The sequence below is a fragment of the Pseudophryne corroboree genome, chromosome 3 (assembly GCF_028390025.1).
Source record: "Pseudophryne corroboree isolate aPseCor3 chromosome 3, aPseCor3.hap2, whole genome shotgun sequence".
Lineage (NCBI taxonomy): Eukaryota > Metazoa > Chordata > Amphibia > Anura > Myobatrachidae > Pseudophryne > Pseudophryne corroboree.
In genome coordinates this window covers 199,942,637-199,958,360 of record NC_086446.1, presented here as the reverse complement: position 1 = coordinate 199,958,360, position 15,724 = coordinate 199,942,637, and the positions used below count along the sequence as shown (strand labels likewise).

Sequence of the window (15,724 nt, the reverse complement as noted above, 5' to 3'; positions counted from 1 at the left end):
GTTGTAATAACTGAGATCTTGGCATATTCATTACTTTCTCCTGTTGGCTTTGCAGTAGTTTAGAATCGTAACCCCATGCAATAAGGGCATCTAGTCGGTCAGAGATCACCGCAGTGTCACTGACAATCCTAGCTATACGCATCATTTGGGATAAAGGTAATCCCCGTTTCAAAGCCAGTGGATGGTGACTGTTAGCTTTAAGAAAGGTATTGCGGTCAACGTCCTTAAAATAGATGTCGGTGCCTATCTTACCATCATGGATTTTAACCTCAACATCCAAAAAATTCATAACCTCTATGTTACAAGAGTAAGTATATTTAATTGGGGAATCCATCATATTTACCTCATTCATAAAGCTCTCAAATTCAGCCATACCCCTGATACACAGCATGAAAATATCATCTATGCACCGGGAGTATAGCAGAATATTGCGGTTAACTTCAGGACGGTTAAGAAACATTTGTTCCTCCAAATTAAACATAAATACATTTGCATATGAGGAGGCTACTGCTGACCCCATAGCACATCCACGGAGTTGTAAGAAAAAATGACTATCACATAGAAAAAAAATGTCTAGATAATGTCAGCTCAAGTAGCTGTATGAACAGGTCATGATTGAAAACAGCAGGGTCAAGGAAATCATTGAGAAATAGGCACATAGCCTCGACCCCCTCCACATGTCTTATGGAGGTGTAGAGGCTACACACATCAAGACAACACATAATAGTGCCTTCTGGTACAACTTGAAAGCCAAGCAGCAAATTGATGAAACTATTGCTGTCTTTTAGAAAGGCTTTTTTACATGGTAATAATGGCTGTAAGATTAAGTCCAGCAACTGGGTAATATTTTGTAACAGCGAATCCCTAGCTGATATGATTGGCCTTCCAGGCGGCTTTAGACTGTCCTTGTGTAACTTTGGCAGTGTATATAGCACCGAAGGTTAGATAAAACTTTTTGAATAATATATTTTGCATTGCAGGTGTAATCAAACCATCTTGTACAGCTGACTCTAAAATAGAACAGATCTCTCTCTGGTACTCCTTGGTAGGATCACATGGAAGTTGCATATAGACATCAGCTTCAGCCAGTTGCCGTTCAATTTTGGTTTTTAAGTCATGCAGATTTTAGACTACAATAGCCCCTCTCTTATCGGCGGGCCAAATTATAATGTCCTCATACTTAGCAAGATTCTTGAGGGCAATGGACTCTTTTTTAGACAAATTCATTTAAATCCTCGCTGGTGCTGACACAAATTTGGACACAGATTTGTCCAGTAATCTGTTGAAAGTCTTCATTGAAGGATTGTTGGATATTGGATCAAAGACAGATCTGAAACATGATTGTATAAATGGATCAAGACAAGATGTCACAGTAATACTTGGTTGATGCTGATAGTGCTCCTTTAACCGCAGTTTACGGGCTACTTTATGTTGATCCCGTTTTCATTCAAAATCATCGTGCAGATTTGCACGAAGGACAAGACCTTTTGTAAAAGATTGATTTCAGCATCAGTTTGGACATGGTCAGATAGATTGAAGATCAACGTGTCTTCTTTTTGTCCATGTTTCATACCCCTCTTGTTCTGGCCACCCCTGCAGGTGGCAGGTCATCTCAAGGGTTTGTTTGGTCCGGGCCCTGTCCTAAAGTGACACTTGCTCTGGTGCTGGAGTCATCTGAATCAGAAATAATAAATTCACTGTCGCTGTTACTCATAGAAGTACCAGGGTTCTGTAATTTCTTATACCACGGTCTCGGTCTTTGTTTGCGAGAAGGACCATGCCATTCACCTTTGTCACCACCAGATATCCAATGATAGACCTTATTCTCCTCGTAGTCGTTATCAAACGTGTGTTTTTTGTTATGCTTGAATTTTAGAAGCTTTTTACGATATTGATCACAGTTTTGCTCAAGTTTACTGATCCAGCTGGCATTAATTGGATCATTTAATAATTTCTTAGATTCCTTTTCCAGAATCTTAATTTTACCACGGGTGATTTCAAGTTCTCGTCGCGATTCCTCGATCACTAAAATCATCAGATCTAATGCACACTGGTTTAGTATGCCGACCCATTTTCTAACAAAGTCCGGATTATTTCTCCCAATGGTGGGTGCATTTCTATACCAAAATCCATGTGGGACCTTTCTCTCTCTGTAATAATCGGACAGTGATGAAGCATGCAGCATGTAATTGGTCTCATGATGCTTCAATTTGAAAAGCTGAAAATATACATCCTCAATGCTGTGTTCACATCATGGCCTGGCACAACCTCTTTAAAGAGGATCCCCTCCACCTGTTCAGGGGTAAAACTGAAAGTCTCTCCCGTGGGTATAATAAAATTCTGGCAACCTGCCAGATCCTGTGATGTAGAAGGACCAGAAGCAGAATCCATAATGCACTGATATAGTAATGTCACATAGTGTGGAGGCTAAACACCACGTGGGGTTTAATTCTGCAACACTGTGTAAGCTAGATATCACACTGGGAAAAAAAAAATCAAAATAATTGGTACTTAACGTAGGTATTGTTTATAACAAACTCTGTCCTGGGGGTGCCATGCCACTCTGACCTCCACACCACATGTGTGGATGATCCACAAGTAGGGTAAGTTGACTGTTCATGTTTTATTGGTATATATTGATAAAGTAGCGTCAGCTCATGAGTGCCTTTAATTGATCCGCTATTTGGAGTGCTACTATACCTTGGACTAGGGGACCGGGGCCAGCTGTTATGTACCACTGAGTGCCGGCCGATTTGGGAACCTATAAAATATATATATATATATATATATATATATATGCTATGTTGTAGAAAAATAGCTTCAGGTACTCCCGTGGGTGGGCCATGGAGGCAGTGGTTGGCTGAGGGTTTCATGTGCAATGATAGTCGTATTCTGCTTGTTGCCAGGGGTTTCATGCACATTGCCAGGGGTCTCCTGCTCATTGCCAGGAGTTAGGGCGGGTGCGGACTGTGAGTAAGCATACCACTAGCACCCGCAGTGGACCGAGATGCACCGTGAGCTGCGACAGTACTTCCGTCTGTAGCAGTGTAAAACACGCCATGGAGACAGATGCTAGAGGTCCAATGTAACCTCTAGCGTCTGTCTCCTCGGTGGTGGACATTTTTGGTGGGATTTTTACACTTCTAAAGATGGAACTGCTTATGCAGCCCACGGCACATATCAATCCACTGTGGGGACTGCAGGGGCTTGTGGTACGCTTACTTACAGCCTGCGCCCGCCCTCCCAAACTTTCAGCTAGAAGCTAATTAGATTTCACCTGTGATTTGCTTTTAAGTATGTGTACAGGGCACAGGGACTTTGCTTCTGATGGTGATTAGCATCCATAAGAGTGTGTGCGGATGTCAGGGCCACTGACCCTGTGATATGATCCTGTGCTGCTATGCTGATATGATCCTGTGATATGAACCTGTACTGCTGTAACATTATGCTGTCTTGAGAACTGCCTTATCATGTAAACTGCAAGCCTGGTGTATAAAGCTGTAAACTGCCTGTGCTGGTAATTAAGAGTGTTAGACTTTTCATCCTGTAAATGTGATTTTTTTCTTGTCTCATTTATATGTATATATATATATATATATATATAACATAAATGTAGAAAATAATCAGCGGCACTCAGGGTCTCTTCAGTGAAAAAAACGATGTATTAAAAAATTACTGCATTGTCCAACGTTTCGGGACTGACACGTCCCTTTGTCAAGGTGAGTAACAGTGAAATCAAACATGAAACACACCTTTATACCATAGAAGAAGATCCCCGTGCGCTCGCCGGGAAGCCGCTGCCCGCCCTTGGGACCCAGTGGCTTCCATTGTCGTCATCAGAGTACAGCCGCCGGTGCCATGGAAACTAGATGCTCCGGCGCTTCCCTGATGCCGCACTGACAAGAAAGAAAGTGCATCTAAGCTTACAGCATTCCCACCACCTGCGGCTGACTGTAAACCCCTTTCTCATTCCATCATCAACTGTCCCTATAGAAAACCTTACTGAAAAATAAATAAAAAAGTACAAAAACCCAAACGGGGATGGAAAAGAAAGGCGTGTCTGTGATACAGTACTCTGCACGCTATTAAACAAAAAATTTTTTAAAATATTGAGATGTCACATCTTATAAGTTAACCCTAACGTGCTACCGTAAAGTGCCTGTTATAAACATAAAATGTATAATCGATAGAGCATAGAATATATATGAAGTGCAGCAGTCTTGTAGTGCAACTAATCAGTAACAACCTCCCCTGACATTGTATCTAGGGGGATGTATCGATACAATGTCAGGGGAGTTTGTTACTGATTAGTTGCACTACACGACTACTGCACTTCATATATATTCTATGCTCTATCGATTAAACATTTTATGTTTATAAAAGGCACTTTATGGTAGCACGTTAGGATTTACTTATAAGATGTGACATCTCAATATTTTAAAAAAAAAATGTTGTTTAATAGCGTGCAGAGTACTGTATCACAGACACGCCTTTCTTTTCCATCCCCGTTTGGGTTTTTGTAATTTTTTTTCATTTTTCAGTAAGGTTTTCTATAGGGATAGTTGATGATGGAATGAGAAAGGGGTTTACAGTAAGCCGCAGGTGGTGGGAATGCTGTAAGCTTAGATGCACTTTCTTTCTTGTCAGTGCGGCATCAGGGAAGCGCCGGAGCGTCTGGTTTCCATGGCACCGGCAGCTGTACTCTGATGACGACAACGGAAGCCACTGGGTCCCGAGGGCGGGCAGCGGCTTCCCGGCGAGCGCACGGGGATCTTCTATGGTATAAAGGTGTGTTTCATGTTTGATTTCACTGTTACTCACCTTGACAAAGGGACGTGTCAGTCCCGAAACGTTGGACAATGCAGTAATTTTTTAATACATTGTTTTTTTCACTGAAGAGACCCTGATTGCCGCTGATTATTTTCTACATTTATGTTATTGAATTCAGTTCAGAGGGCACCAGGGCAGCTGATTACCGTTGTGGGAGTGCCGGTCCAAGTGGCAGTTGTATATATATATATATATATATATATATATATCCTTTTACCAGCTCCAATACTGTCTGATGCAGGGCTTTTCCTCACTGCTTGCATACTGTGAAACCTGTACAGAATAGGGGTATTACATATACAGCTTCAGCATTTATTGTATTGGACATTTTCATCACATACCACTTGTTACTGTTCTCATTTTTAAGAATAATTTAGTCTTTTCAATGCATGAGGAGGCCAGGGTCTGTGTCTTCTGACACAGGTTTACTGGCCCAGGAAGCATGAATTTCCCAGCCATCCACAGTAACCTTAGCATTACATAGATGACCAATGTTCATGCAGATGATCGGATGCCACATCCTCGAACACAGAAGTGGATCAGAGAAGCTGGTAAGAGTCTTTTTTACATAAGACTGCTCCTGCAGCATCAGCATATTTTCTCATAGCAACCTCATTCAAAGACACAGGTGCTGTGTGTACTGCATCCATCTCTGTATCAGGTCCAATGACTCTTGAGCAAACAATTTATATGTAGGTAGAGGACTTCTTGAGATTTATCTAACAGCTTTTAGAGAAATTAGAACAACAAATCTGAGATAGAGAGCACACATGAAAAAGGACTGCATGAACTCAGTAAACATTAAGAAACAAAATGGGTAATTTTATAGTAGACCTATGTTCTACTCATTTATCTTGAATGATTGAGACTTAAATTCTAAGCCATGTTTCTAATTCTTGACTTATGCACTCAGTATGACTATTAAATTGTGCATGATAGACAGTGGAGTAGTTTAGATTAATACTTATGCTCAACAGATAGGCCATGAAATATATTTAACTCTATCAACAGCTTAGCCATGAACTGAAAATCTCAGTTTAAAACTATTTCTTCTGGACAGCAATGTAAATGAAAGATTTAATGAACATTTGTGCAAGTTGGAAGGCTGAAAGTAATCCAACAAATGCAACATAATGTATCATTTTTGAGAACGATCAACATTCAAGTAGATGGTATTAGATATTTTACTAAATAGTAGATCTGTGATAAAATCCATTGCACATACATCCATTGTTTGAAAAGCACTGGTGAAATGCTTAGGTTACTTAGGATGCCCAGTGAAACCACACTGCTGGGACAAGAGAAGCTACATCCAAGGGGATAGCTACTGTCTTCAGCATGCCCAGAAAATGGGTCCAGCACCCCCCCCACTTCCATTTTTTGGCACACTCCATGTTGCCTCCTCCCCCCAGTGTGCATGCAGCATCTCAATTATGCTGCAGTTTTCAGACACTGTGACTTATGTCACTGGAACATATCTTCATTTGTTCAGGCAGTTCAGCTCTACTGTATGCACAGATCTGCAAACATCGGAGATGTCTGTAAATATTGAAGGTCTCTTCAAGTACAGCATTTGAGTCTATGATACAAATAGCAGGGAACTCCGTAAGGAATGCACAACATATAGAAGCAATTGAAAGCTAAAGGGGGATATAAATAGCCAACAAGACAAAATGGGAGGCATGCAACCCAGAGGACCCACATGAAACCTATGGCAAACAAAACATGGTCTTATGAATTAAAATAGAAACTCCCCAGAGGACCACATGAAACCTATGGCAAACAAAACATGGTCTTATGAATTAAAATAGAAACTCCCCTAGAGTAAGTGTGAAAAGTGAAATAGAAGCCAGAACCCACACAAGGATTCTTAAGGGAGAGTACCCTACTGCCCATGAGATGAGTTTTCAGCAAACAAACCATGCCAGAGGACCAGGCATTCACCTGTCACATCACCAGGAATGCTGTGTATCATCATTAACACTGCACATATTCCAAGAGACAATTTTCAACATAGAAGAAAAAGAAACACATGTAAGCAAATATAAATGCCCAAGGAGTAATAGCATAAAAAAGTACCTGCAGGTGCTTCACAAACCAAAATACAGAAAAGACTTTCTTTGTGCAACAGAAAAAAATAGCTAATAGTTTAAAACACATGATTGCATGACAGTTATAAGACGGTAATGGAAAGAAAAAAAAAACTACAAAACGCAATACAGTATAAAAGATAACAAATAATTCCCAACAATCCCCACCACATATACCAACAGCAAATACGTATGCCTAAAAAGTAAAAAACAAAGAAAATCCTTAAGCTAACCTAACCACTAAGACAGACAAATTGCAGTCAGCTACCCTAGTGCACCTGATGGTCATGGAGCTACCATCACAACAGTAACCAGCAACCAGCATGCTGATAAAAACACTGGAAAAAAATGTTGGAGACATCTACAAATAATCAAGCATTTAACATATTGCAGAATGAAGTGGTATGAACACTAAACCTTGTATAAATATAAAACAGTGTTGAACTACTAATAACAAAAATAATTACTAAACAGAAAAAAGGAGGTAAGAATAGTGTTCAAGTGTTTAACTGCCTGAGAAAAGTGATAAGCATAAAATATACATATGACACTTATGGAGGCAGAAGTCAGTCTGGTGGTTTATTATGCCTAGGGCCTTGAAGAGCCAACCACGTCTTGTAGACACCCCCTAAGAAGAAATAAAGAACTGACTGCAGCCACTCAAAATGTTTCTACCATGGGCAGGAAACAACTTGGAGAATGGAAGTTTTAGATTACGGAGGTGTCTCTTTATGAAGAATTTGGGACCAATATTTCTGGACATCAGAAGTACAGTAACATCAGAAGTCTTAAAAAACCTCCACTGACTACTGAATTCCAGGGGACGCTTGGTCTGGGCAAGAAATAACATGGCATCATGGTTCCTGTAATGCAAAATCTTGGAAAAGAATGTCCACAGCAGAGCTACAAGGGAAAGAGCCCTAGTGGGTTGCAGCAAACTCAGGGGTAAAGTAATTATGGCCAAACCAGGTCTCAAAGAATTGTTCAAGATCACTAATCTCTGCATTTTCAGGCAGACCAACTAGACAGATAATGTTCTTGAGGTGCTGGCTCTCCAAGTCAGTAAGTTTCTTTTGGCAGGCTGTCATTTGGGATTCAAAGGAGGACTGATGGCCATGAAGAGGAGCACTAGTATCCTTTAGAGTAGAAATGTGGTTTACTGTCTCAAGGCTATCATCTTTCGCCTATCCTGATGAAAAAGGACTGGTCAATATGCACCTCCAAAACTCAGTCTATCTCAAGTGAATCAGTAATACAGATGTGTCCTCATACAGTTTTCTCTTTTTTGCTTCATTTGGCATGAAATGCTAAGCATGGCTAATACACTCCACAATGAGTATTGATTGGATGGATTCGCGATTATTTTTTGCTGCAAAAGAATTCATATAAAAGTAGCACATTATATTAGCATATCTTAAGAAAACTCACAAGGCATGGCTATGTCGCAGATTCCATTGCATGGCTAATTTGGCCATATGGCTTTAATGAGGAACGGTGTATATGGACAGACCTGTAGCTTGCAGAAGCTGGTACATAGTAACAGTAGGAGATTTAGAAAGGGAGGCAGAAGGTTATATAGACAATGAGGGCAGCTAAATGACAGTAGGAATTAAAATAAAATCTGGCAAAGGGACAGACAAAGCTGGAAACCTTCTCAAACTTGGGAGCTACCAAGGCATGGAATTTTCAAATCAGGTAAGTACAAAAAAGAACAGCACCAAGTTAGAAGAGAAAAAAAAAAGCATTAACACTGATGGCCACAGCAGGTTGGTACATTTGGAAAAAGCAGAGTGCAGGTAGAAATGGGTACATAATACAATTAAATGTCACAGCAACACAAGCACAGGGCTAGCAAGGCACAGCATCGAAACAAAGTGGATTGCAGGCAGGAAGAAATATGTGCAGGATCCCAGAGTTTGTAAGGAAAATAGACCAGGCAGTCATCATGTTCTTCGTTTTGATTAAATAGGGCACAGTAGCATTAAAGGGTAATGCTTCCAGTCCAAGATACTTCCAGAAGCACAAAGGTAAACTGTACAGGCTCCAGACACAGACTGCTGAAGTAACAGTGAAGTCTGTGCCAAGATGATGGTAGGCAGGGGAAGGAGAGTCCCCAACACTAACCCACTATATTGAACAACCATTGGGATCATATTCAAGCTATTGCTCTACAGGAGTGGGGGCAATTAATTCTAAGCACCAGTACCACCCACTATACTGTAGCTGCAAGTAACAGAGAAGGGCTGTCTAGAAGATCAGGTCTTAAGTAATGATAGAGCTGCCTCCAGGGGACACCAAGTCTGGCAGCCATTGAAACTGAAGGCAGCCAGAAAGGGACAACTAGAGAACCACTGCTGCACCCAGCACACAGAAAAAGCAGAAAGGATCACAGAGAAATATATGGATGGCAATACAAGCAGTTAAACAGGATGATAAGGCTGAAGAGTTCAAGGCATACAGTACATCTCAGTACACAATCCTGTCCAGGACATAATTTGAAAATGAGTTAATTTCTACTAATCGATCATTAGCAACAAAAAACTAATTTTTTTACCAGACCAATGTTTAGTAAATTCCCCCTTGGTGTTTGATGTCCTATGCATAGAACCCTAAAAATAATTATTGGATCCTCATTTACAGATAACAAAAAGGAAGACCAGGAGAAGGCTACAGAAAAATACAATAGTTGCTTAATTTACATGATTAATATGCATAAGTAACATTGCATGGAATGAACATGAGTGGCTAATGAAAGCCATCTCATTATTACTTAAATCTAGGTCTAATATAAGATATTATAAATGTCATGTACTACTCAGTGTAAATGTTGATATTTTTTGTGCCACAAAACTGTTGTAATGCAATCTAATGATTAATAATCACCAACAGTCATCTTAGCGGCAAGTACTGGTGCCACAAGACTAGTTAACAATTTCTGAAGTTAAATTGTGGTAGTTCAAGAAAATGGTAGCCAAGAATATTGCTCTCCCACTAAGTTCAGAAGTGACAATGAAGTGACTATAGGTTAGTCATCAGAAGTATGTTTTGTTCTACAAACTACTTTCTCCTAAACAGAAGTAGATCATACCAACCATAGCTGTAGCTAAAATTTACCCACTAGTATACAGTAGGCAGATTTAGTGAGAAAATAACATCTATAAAAATACATAGCTGTAATGTATTGCTTATACACTGCGTAGTCACACTAGTTGATTTCCTTGGCTCAGCCACTTTTGCCTCCTCCTTGAACTCACTTCCCTTCAACTTTTCCACCCTCTACAATCAAGTGTTCACTCCCGTGGACTCTGATACTTCAGATGTCTTTATGAGCCTTCAATAATCCCTTCCAAAACCCTGACACATGTTCTAACTTGCTTTCTCCAAAAATTCTCATGCTCTGCTGAATTCCTATGAAGACTTCTTCCTGATTTAATTATGCTTACTTCCTATTGTTCTGCAGTTTTATTTGATAAAAATAGTCTCTAAGTACCTCCCTCCATCTGCCCCTTGACAATACTCTCACCTCTACTGGTTCCTTCCTCCTGATGCCTACTAAAATCTGTCTGAAATTGCTCACACAAAAGTCAACAAGATATGCCACTTATAAAATGAAGAGACATATCTCTATACTTCTATTCCTCAACTCCAAAGCACCTTTTGCACCATAGTTTCTACTCCATTGGTCTCTTTATCACAGCTCTCTCATGGTTCTCTTATTACTTGTCCAATCACTGCTTCTGTCTACTCACTTGCCTCCACCTCTACTCCCACTTCCTTTATGAAGCCTCAAAAGTACCATTCTTGGCCCTTTTTCTTCTTCTATTTTCTCAGTGAGCTTATCAACTTCTTCAGCTTTCATTATCATTAGCATACAGATAACACACAGTTTCCCATCTTTACATGACATATGCTCTTCTGTCCTTTCTCATATCACTTGCTGGTTATTGGCAATTTCCTTTTGGATGACCTAATGCTTCCTAAAACTTAAAACCTATAAAAATGAAGTAATGGGCATCCCCACACCACCAAGGACCATACGCCAACCCAACACACTGTTGAAAATAACTCACTTTCCACTGTTCACCAAGGACAATACTGTATGTGCATGTATATTTGTTGCTTTTCCCAGACTTTCAGGCACTTTTCCAACCTAGTTGTACCAACCATCACAATTTTTCCAGAACTACAGTAGTTCTTATGTCACTCTGGAAGCTTTTAAAACTCTTAATCACACATAGATGACTGTAATTTACTCTTTGTGAAATCCTACCTTAACACTTTCAGTATATCATTAAAACCAATATCCATCTTATTTTCAACATTGAGTTCAAACTTCTCTGACTCACCTATAAAGACCTGAACCATTTCTCAAATCCCTACATTTCAAGCCTCATTTTCACAAGCCCTGCTACACAATTCAACCCGATAATGACTGCTACATCTCATCCTCCACAATATCTGATCCTTTCATAGTTTCTCGCATTTTACTCCGATCCTCTGTATTACCCTCCTGTGCTACTTAGACTCTCATTTAGCCTCCCATCTTTTTCATACAGTATGCCCTAAAGACATCTTTATTCATGAATATTGTCCCCTCCACTTAACTTTGCAGTGTCTTTACTGACCAACTATGCTCCCATACCATTCTTGGATCCACCAATATTACTTCCAGAATGTAAGCTGTGTCCTCTTTTATTTTGTTGTCTTATGTATACTGTATATTTAATTTACAGTCTGTAGTTATGTTATTTGTGTAAAATGGTTAATTTGTCTAAAATTGATCTTTGTACTTTTGTCATTTTCTATTTGTGTCATTTTAAGTACTTTGTACCCATTCCTTGTGATACCATATCAATAAAGGATGATAAAAATAAATAAACTTAATGCTATAATTTACTTACTAAATTCCTACAGTATAAAAATCTATGCAATATTTTAAAACCACCAACCTGATTTTTAGCATAAAGTATACGACTATAATAAAGAGTAAGATAAAATGCATCATAGTCATAACTAAATTGCCTGTCTTTTTTGTGTCTTCAGCTGCACACGCTGAACTTAAAATTATGTGAATGTTTTCATAATGACTATGCATTTAGATTGCAAATATCTTCTGCTCCTGAACTTTACATTCAGTAATTATGATAGAATTGGATATATCCACTTTCATTAGCAAACCCATCACCATTATCCAATCTATCTATGTGTGTTGAATAGGTAACGGGATGATGTCTTTCCTGTGTACAGCTTTTTTAAGATTTAGACTCTGACACAATAATTTGATGCTTTCTGTCAGTTTTTAAACACTAACTGCTTCTGCCAAAGGAAGATTTTCTGAGCACCAAGGGCTTATAGGACATTTCATTTAATGATTTAATCTATGGCTTCACTCTTTATTCTAGAGATGAGCGGGTTCGGTTTCTCTGAAACCGAACCCGCACGAACTTCATGTTTTTTTCACGGGTCCGAGCAGACTCGGATCCTCCCGCCTTGCTCGGTTAACCCGAGCGCGCCCGAACGTCATCATGACGCTGTCGGATTCTCGCGAGACTCGGATTCTATATAAGGAGCCGCGCGTCGCCGCCATTTTCACACGTGCATTGAGATTGATAGGGAGAGGACGTGGCTGGCGTCCTCTCCATTAGAAATTAGATTAGAAGAGAGAGAGAGATTGTGCAGAGTCAGACAGAGTTTACCACAGTGACCAGTGCAGTTGTTGTTAGTTAACTTTTATTTATTTTAATATATATCCGTTCTCTGCTATATCCGTTCTCTGCCTGAAAAAAAACGATACACAGCAGCAGCCAGTCACACAGTGTGACTCAGTCTGTGTGCACTCAGCTCAGCCCAGTGTGCTGCACATCAATGTATAAAAGGCAAAGCTTATAATAATTGTGGGGGAGACTGGGGAGCACTGCAGGTTGTTATAGCAGGAGCCCCCAGGAGTACATACTATTATATTAATTTAAAATTAAACAGTGCACACTTTTGCTGCAGGAGTGCCACTGCCAGTGTGACTAGTGGTGACCAGTGCCTGACCACCAGTATAGTAGTATATTCATTGTTGTATGTATTGTATACTATCTCTTTATCAACCAGTCTATATTAGCAGCAGACACAGTACAGTGCGGTAGTTCACGGCTGTGGCTACCTCTGTGTCGGCAGTCGGAACTCGGCAGGCAGTCCGTCCATCCATAATTGTATTACAATATATACCACCTAACCGTGGTATTTTTTTTTCTTTCTTTATACCGTCATAGTGTCATACTAGTTGTTACGAGTATACTACTATCTCTTTATCAACCAGTGTACAGTGCGGTAGTTCACGGCTGTGGCTACCTCTGTGTCGGCAGTCGGCAGGCAGTCCGTCCATCCATAATTGTATTATTATTATAATATATACCACCTAACCGTGGTTTTTTTTCCATTCTTTATACCGTCGTCATAGTGTCATACTAGTTGTTACGAGTATACTACTATCTCTTTATCAACCAGTGTACAGTGCGGTAGTTCACGGCTGTGGCTACCTCTGTGTCGGCAGTCGGCAGGCAGTCCGTCCATCCATAATTGTATTATTATTATAATATATACCACCTAACCGTGGTTTTTTTTTCATTCTTTATACCGTCGTCATAGTGTCATACTAGTTGTTACGAGTATACTACTATCTCTTTATCAACCAGTGTACAGTGCGGTAGTTCACGGCTGTGGCTACCTCTGTGTCGGCAGTCGGCAGGCAGTCCGTCCATCCATAATTGTATTATTATTATAATATATACCACCTAACCGTGGTTTTTTTTCCATTCTTTATACCGTCGTCATAGTGTCATACTAGTTGTTACGAGTATACTACTATCTCTTTATCAACCAGTGTACAGTGCGGTAGTTCACGGCTGTGGCTACCTCTGTGTCGGCAGTCGGCAGGCAGTCCGTCCATCCATAATTGTATTATTATTATAATATATACCACCTAACCGTGGTTTTTTTTCCATTCTTTATACCGTCGTCATAGTGTCATACTAGTTGTTACGAGTATACTACTATCTCTTTATCAACCAGTGTACAGTGCGGTAGTTCACGGCTGTGGCTACCTCTGTGTCGGCAGTCGGCAGGCAGTCCGTCCATCCATAATTGTATTATTATTATAATATATACCACCTAACCGTGGTTTTTTTTCCATTCTTTATACCGTCGTCATAGTGTCATACTAGTTGTTACGAGTATACTACTATCTCTTTATCAACCAGTGTACAGTGCGGTAGTTCACGGCTGTGGCTACCTCTGTGTCGGCAGTCGGCAGGCAGTCCGTCCATCCATAATTGTATTATTATTATAATATATACCACCTAACCGTGGTTTTTTTATACCACCTAACCGTGGCAGTCCGTCCATAATTGTATACTAGTAAACTATCCAATCCATCCATCTCCATTGTTTACCTGAGGTGCCTTTTAGTTCTGCCTATAAAATATGGAGAACAAAAAAGTTGAGGTTCCAAAATTAGGGAAAGATCAAGATCCACTTCCACCTCGTGCTGAAGCTGCTGCCACTAGTCATGGCCGAGACAATGAAATGCCAGCAACGTCGTCTGCCAAGGCCGATGCCCAATGTCATAGTACAGAGCATGTCAAATCCAAAACACCAAATATCAGAAAAAAAAGGACTCCAAAACCTAAAATAAAATTGTCGGAGGAGAAGCGTAAACTTGCCAATATGCCATTTACCACACGGAGTGGCAAGGAACGGCTGAGGCCCTGGCCTATGTTCATGGCTAGTGGTTCAGCTTCACATGAGGATGGAAGCACTCAGCCTCTCGCTAGAAAACTGAAAAGACTCAAGCTGGCAAAAGCACCGCAAAGAACTGTGCGTTCTTTGAAATCCCAAATCCACAAGGAGAGTCCAATTGTGTCGTTTGCGATGCCTGACCTTCCCAACACTGGACGTGAAGAGCATGCGCCTTCCACTATTTGCATGCCCCCTGCAAGTGCTGGAAGGAGCACCCGCAGTCCAGTTCCTGATAGTCAGATTGAAGATGTCAGTGTTGAAGTACACCAGGATGAGGAGGATATGGGTGTTGCTGGCGCTGGGGAGGAAATTGACCAGGAGGATTCTGATGGTGAGGTGGTTTGTTTAAGTCAGGCACCCGGGGAGACACCTGTTGTCCGTGGGAGGAATATGGCCGTTGACATGCCAGGTGAAAATACCAAAAAAATCAGCTCTTCGGTGTGGAGGTATTTCACCAGAAATGCGGACAACAGGTGTCAAGCCGTGTGTTCCCTTTGTCAAGCTGTAATAAGTAGGGGTAAGGACGTTAACCACCTCGGAACATCCTCCCTTATACGTCACCTGCAGCGCATTCATAATAAGTCAGTGACAAGTTCAAAAACTTTGGGTGACAGCGGAAGCAGTCCACTGACCAGTAAATCCCTTCCTCTTGTAACCAAGCTCACGCAAACCACCCCACCAACTCCCTCAGTGTCAATTTCCTCCTTCCCCAGGAATGCCAATAGTCCTGCAGGCCATGTCACTGGCAAGTCTGACGAGTCCTTTCCTGCCTGGGATTCCTCCGATGCATCCTTGCGTGTAACGCCTACTGCTGCTGGCGCTGCTGTTGTTGCCGCTGGGAGTCGATGGTCATCCCAGAGGGGAAGTCGTAAGCCCACTTGTACTACTTCCAGTAAGCAATTGACTGTTCAACAGTCCTTTGCGAGGAAGATGAAATATCACAGCAGTCATCCTACTGCAAAGCGGATAACTGAGTCCTTGACAACTATGTTGGTGTTAGACGTGCGTCCGGTATCCGC

The 15,724-nt window shown here is 40.8% G+C and overlaps 1 long non-coding RNA gene across 2 annotated transcripts in view; it reads right to left on the bottom strand.

Annotated features, from left to right (window-relative positions):
- LOC135057593 (uncharacterized) overlaps positions 1-15,724 on the bottom strand; it is a 176,519-nt gene that overhangs the window by 79,460 nt on the left and 81,335 nt on the right. The window lies entirely within an intron of this gene.